This window comes from Triticum dicoccoides, chromosome 6A, assembly GCF_002162155.2.
Source record: "Triticum dicoccoides isolate Atlit2015 ecotype Zavitan chromosome 6A, WEW_v2.0, whole genome shotgun sequence".
NCBI classification, from domain to species: Eukaryota; Viridiplantae; Streptophyta; class Magnoliopsida; order Poales; family Poaceae; genus Triticum; species Triticum dicoccoides.
This window is the reverse complement of record NC_041390.1, coordinates 566,574,323-566,580,322: the sequence shown is the minus strand read 5'-3', so window position 1 is coordinate 566,580,322 and position 6,000 is coordinate 566,574,323. Positions and strand designations below refer to the sequence as shown.

Here is a 6,000-nt window from a genome sequence, read left to right as displayed (position 1 = left end):
TTAAGCTTCCTAGACAAAAAGAGCACACACAACTCCTCTTAGAAACGACTTGAAAGGAGAAGGGTTAATATACGCCCTGATTATACACCGACCTAGCCATCTGCATTTACCTGGGCTGTGTAAGATGGCAACACCGCCATTAATTAATTAGCGTACGATGAACATAAACAAATCTCGCTAGCGTTACGTTGACACCTCCGTGCCGTGGACGTTGCCCACACGCGTCGTCCCAGCGGGAATGGCCTCAAGTAAGCTAAGCTAGGGGACACAAAGCGCAGTCGCAGAGGCAAATTAACCGGGCGATCCCCTAGCAAGGCGTTGGCCGTCGGCACCGTGGACTGCTTGCGAATCCAGATCATTCTGTTGTGCCGTACGTGGCGCGCGATGTAACTGGCTGTTGTCCCAGCGGAACGTCGGGCCAACGGATGGAGGCGGAGAGAGCGCGCACGCCCGGCGGAGCGCACAAGGCCGCGGCGATCGGCCGGGAGTTCGCCTGCGTCGGGACGTGGGGTGGCGGCAGCGGGAAGACGGTGCGGCGGGGATGGCGTGCGCCCGCGGCCGAGGTGGTCGTGCTCGGGCTGTTGGCTACCGTGGCGTTGCTCGTGATGGCTTTCGGCGCCGGCGGCGGCCTGCTGCCGTCCGCGTTGCAAGGGCTGCGGTTCGTGCAGAAACCAGGTAAGCAGCAACGGTCGTATTCATTCACTTACGAGACGATGGTTGAGCTTGCACTTACTCGGTGCAAATGCGGTGCGGTCGTAATCTTGAAGCCTTGTACCGTGCAGTCGACGCGGCGCCATCACCCGTGCATGCGGCACCCGACCGTGGCAAGCCGGCGACCAAGACGTGCGCCTCCTCGGCGGGCTGCTCTCCCCGGCCTTCGACGACCAATCGTGCCGTTCCCGGTACGCGTTGCCGTCTCTCTAGTCTCTACCGCCGTCCGTCACCGTTCCGCCCGTCGTCCTACCTCGTGGCGCGGCTCAGGCGGTACGAGGCCCAACACAGGCGGTGCGGCCCAGGCTCCCCGCTCTACGAGCAAGCCGTCGAGCGCCTGCGCTCCGGCCGCAACGCCGCGCGCTCCGAGTGCCAGTATGCGGTGTGGACGCCCTTCAACGGCCTCGGCAACCGCATGCTCGCGCTCGCCTCCACGTTCCTGTACGCGCTGCTCACCGACCGCGTCCTGCTCGTGCACGCGTCGCACGAGTTCGACGGCCTCTTCTGCGAGCCCTTCCCCGGCAGCTCCTGGACGCTGCCCGCCGGCTTTCCGATCGCCGACTTCGACGGCACCTTCACCATGTTGTCGCCCACGAGCTACAAGAACATGAAGAAGGCCCGCACGATAAACGGCGGTGACCATCTCAACGTCACTGCCGAGTCTCTGCCGTCCTACGTATTCCTCGACCTCATCCAGTCCTACACCGGCGCCGCATTCTGCGAGGCCGACCAGCGCGTGCTCGCCAAGTTCAACTGGACTGTGGTCAAGTCGGACGTCTACTTCGCCACCGCGTTCTTCCTCATGCCGATGTACCGACGCGAGCTCGCGCGGCTGTTCCCGGAGAAGGAGGCCGCGTTCCACCACCTCGCGCGGTACCTCTTCCACCCGTCCAACGACGTGTGGGGCATCGTCCGTGAATTCCACGAGGCCTACCTCGCCGGGGCAGACGAGCGCATCGGCCTGCAGGTGCGCGTGTTCCCGGAGCTGCCGGTGCCGTTCGAGACCATGTACGGCCAGATCATGCGCTGCTCGGAGCAGGAGGGTTTGCTGCCCAAGGCCGCACAGCGGAATGCCGCCGCGCCGAGAAACACCTCCGACGTGCCGCCGCCGGACGGCAGGAAGACGAAGCGGACACCGATACTGGTGACGTCGCTGTCCCCGGAGTACTACGAGCGCATCCGCGGCGTGTACCACGCCAACCGGACGGAGACCGGGGATTACGTGGCGGTGCACCAGCCGAGCCACGACGGCGTGCAGCAGACGGAGGCGCGCGGCCACAACCAGAGGGCGCTGGCGGAGATATACCTGCTGAGCTTCTGCGACCACATCGTGACGACGGCCGTGTCGACGTTCGGGTACGTGGCGCACGGGCTGGCCGGGGTACGGCCGTGGGTGCTGCTGCGATCGCCGTCACCGGAGACGCCTGCTGAGCCTGCTTGCGTCCGGTCGTTGACCGTGGAGCCCTGCATGCAGGCCGCGCCGAGACAGATGTGCGGTGCGGCCAAAGGGAGCGACGTTGGAGCTCTCGCGCGATATGTCCGGCACTGCGAGGATGTGCATGGAGGCGTCAAGTTATTTAGCTAGCGCGCCCATTTCTTTGTCTGTGTACATAATAGTCAATTGCACCGGTGATGTTAGAAATTGGCGTGAACGGTCACTTTGATGCTAAAACTTGCGGCATACATTGAACTGGTGTAAAAAGGATGCAAATTGCGTTTGGATACCAAAAGCGGTGCTGACTAGGCTCGCATGCGTGGCGCGGGTCCCGCTGTCAGCCATTGGAAGAGGTGTGGCCTGTTATTTTACCAAAAAAACCTTGGAAGTTTTGTCCTCACGAAAAAGCCTTTGGGTTTCATATATCAATAATGTACACAAATTATTATATTATTAAGACGTCATACGTGTGACACGAAGCAATTCTACCCACATGTGCAGGCTAAAGAAGAACCGGCGGTAAGTTGTGCAGTGGGAACGATCGATCGAACCGAAGGTTTAACAACATGCTCCCATTCAACCTCTAATCTTTCAGCCCAATGGCCTCAAGCGGACCAGCCCAGAAACACTAATTGCCTTCAAAAACTAAGAAAACACAAGAATTAAAATGTTGTCGGCCCAAAAACCGCTCCAGGACCAACAAAGCATTCCTGAAAATAACCTAGAAAAAACATATTAAAGACAAAAGGTTGCTATCCTCTAATGAATAAAACTACCACATATTCTTGTAAAAACAAAAAAAAAGCCCAGTAAAAGAACACTGATATTCACCACACATGTGGCAGGAGTAGCACCGTACCGAACGAGTCATTTGGTATGAGAGGACCGATCCGCCAAACGAATTCGTTCGGTAGGAGGAACCGACAGCCCGAAAGTCTCCATCACTCCAGGCCCTTTTCCTCGTGAAAATCAAAAAAAGGAATAAAAGGCCCACTGACAACGAATTATATGAATAGGCCGAGATTTTTTTTCCTATGACAAATCAGGGCCTAGTTTTTGCTCAGCTACTAAAAATGCCATCAGCTTTAAATGGCAGAAAAAATGAAATTTCCAGAAAAATTGACATTCGAGTTTGACCCAACTACTTGCCAATATATTGTTTTCTTTAGAATGGCAAGGTTTATAAACACATATTTTATTCCACAATGAAGCATGGCAAATCTGACATGACAAAAAAATTTCTATATTGCCATGTGAAAAAAACACAAAAGGTAGAAAATTCATGTGAAAAAAACACAAAAATTTGCGAGGACACTAAAAGATAAAAATACCATGGCATTTTTAATTAAATTGCAATGAAAATTTAATTGAAATTGTCGTGTTTTGAATGAGAAATTTTCCATGTGTGAGAAAAAACACAAAAAGTTGAAAATCAAGTATGAACAAAACATTTGCCATGGCACATTCATTGTATGATGAATTTACCGTGTGCCAAAAAATACATATAGTTGGAAATCAAGTATGAACAAGAAACTTGCCATGGCAAATTCGTATCAAGAATTGCCGTGTTTTGTGTAATGAATTTACCGTGTGTGAAAAAACGCAAATGAAGTAGAGACTATAAAGTATCTCGCCAATCTTTCAAGATTATATTTCATACAAGCAACCAATGAAGTAGAGATGTTGTCCAGGTACCGCAAATTTGAAGATAACCATCATGCTTATACAATGCTCAACAAATTGCTATTAGAAGAATGCATACATAGCTAACTGTTAGTTTCCAAATATATTTAACTGGAAACACTTCACAGGTATGAATCTATGAAGCTCCCATTGGAAGACATTTGGTGAAAGTACTCCATCCAAGTCGGCTCGGATCAGTGGGTTTTGAGTGGAAGTACTTGTTTCTAACCAATTCATGCCAAAACCCTCTACAGTAAGTAAGTAATCTGTACAATGATTTATTAAACGAACACCTATTTTTTAACCATGGTCTTTTTGGTTGCAAATCAGACCCCACTCGTTCTTTTTTTTTTTGCATCGAATCAGACCCCACCTTGTCAAAGAGAAAATCTAGTAAGCCCAAACTTCAGCTAGTGTACAATCAAGGTCGATGGAGAGCACCAAGAGAAAGTATAAAATAAGATAAAAAAATATGTGTGCAAAGGTCAGCACTAAGACTTCGAGCACTGCGCCAATAGAAAGTTTACTGTATTTAGTATTATTTTTCTTCCTTCTATAACACTGCAACAAATTTCTTCTACCATGACAGATATAGGCCTCTCTCTCAATCAAGAAGAAAAAGAAAAGACAGAGATATAGGCCGTTGTCCCCATTGACTAGATCAACCTCGGTCAGCTGGAGTGCACATTGAGATTTGTTACTTACGTCGAGGCCGATGGACTGACTTGATCAAGACGACGGACCTTACAAACCAGCTGCTCGATCATATGAAAATGACAGCGAAAGAAAGTTCGTAATAAGTTGCCAAACCCACCACTACATTCCAAGCTCCGTCTTCAACCCTCCTCTCGCAAGGTGCAGCGCCCACGCGGCCGCGGCCTTCCAGCTTCGACCGCTCCGTCCCCGACACGGCGGATACCCCAAACCAAACCGCAAACAAGACGCATCTTGTAGCCTGCCTGCCTGCTCTATACGAGCACGGAGCGGAGCAAACGAGCGAGCTAGAGGTAGAGCCTAGAGCTAGCGTGGAGGCAGCTCGATCATGGAGAAACATCCGATCAGCTGGCGGGTGAGCAACGGCGGCCACGAGGAGAGGCTGCCCCTGCGCGGCGGCGGCGGCCTGGAGACGGAGGCAAGGGCGCCGCACCCCCACGCCGCGGATCAGCAGGAGGCGGGGCGGGGCAGGCACCGGCGCAACTGCGTGCGCGCCGCGCTGGTGGTCTGCCTGCTCACGCTCCCGGCCTGCGTCCTCGTCGTCGGGAACCTGCGGGCCGAGTCCTCCTCAGAGATGCTCTTCGACGTCGACGACCTCCCAGAGTACGACGACGGCTACCAAGGTACTGCCACATACGCATACGCATACACACATACTCGACCATTCACACATATGCGCATACGCATACGCAAGTACTGTGCGACTCTAGAAGCTGAAGCTGATCGATGTTGTTCGGATGGATCATCGTAGAACTTGCACTTATTAGCTGCGATGGCTTTCGCCAGAGAGACAAAGGTTCTCAGCTAGTAGTCGACGCAGGGAATGGACGAATGTTTTTTCTTTAGAAAAAAGAGGTCCAGGAAATGATGGACGAAGTTCACGGAGGGAATCGTAGGGGGGCGCAAGATACCAGACGATAGCATGGTTGCAAAGCAGATTCCCGTTGTCTTAATTAGCGTTGCTTATTTTACTCGGGGCGGCCGGGTCTAAATCCTATAATCTGACGTTGGTCGCATCGCCTGCTAACGATAAAATACTCTCGTCTTGCTGGCCTGCTGACGATAAACTTAAGAGAAAAGTATGCTTTTCGTCCCTCTGCTTTTGGTAAAGTCTAGATTTAGTCTCTCAACTCCGAAATCAGACAACTTGCACCCCCAACTAACGAAACCGGACAAGGTTTGTCCCTGGTCTCGATTTTGACCGGTTTTGGTGCTGACTGACCCCGGTTTTGACCGGTGCCGACTAAAATTCGCGTAATTTTTTCATATCCGTGAACTTTTTAAAATTCACATACGCTTTTCAAGTCCACATAGTTTTTCAAGGTCGTGCAATTTTTTCAAAAATAAACATACCTTTTTCAAGTCTGTGAACTATTTTAAAATTTGTGTACTTTTTCAAATCCATAATTTTTTTAATTTGCGTAATTTTCTCAAATCAGTGTATTTTTTCAACTCCG

At 51.4% G+C, this 6,000-nt stretch overlaps 1 pseudogene; it reads left to right on the top strand.

The window, feature by feature from the left end:
- Nucleotides 1-605: 605 nt before the first annotated feature.
- On the top strand, nucleotides 606-2,296 carry LOC119315986 (annotated as a pseudogene).
- Nucleotides 2,297-6,000: the final 3,704 nt, after the last annotated feature.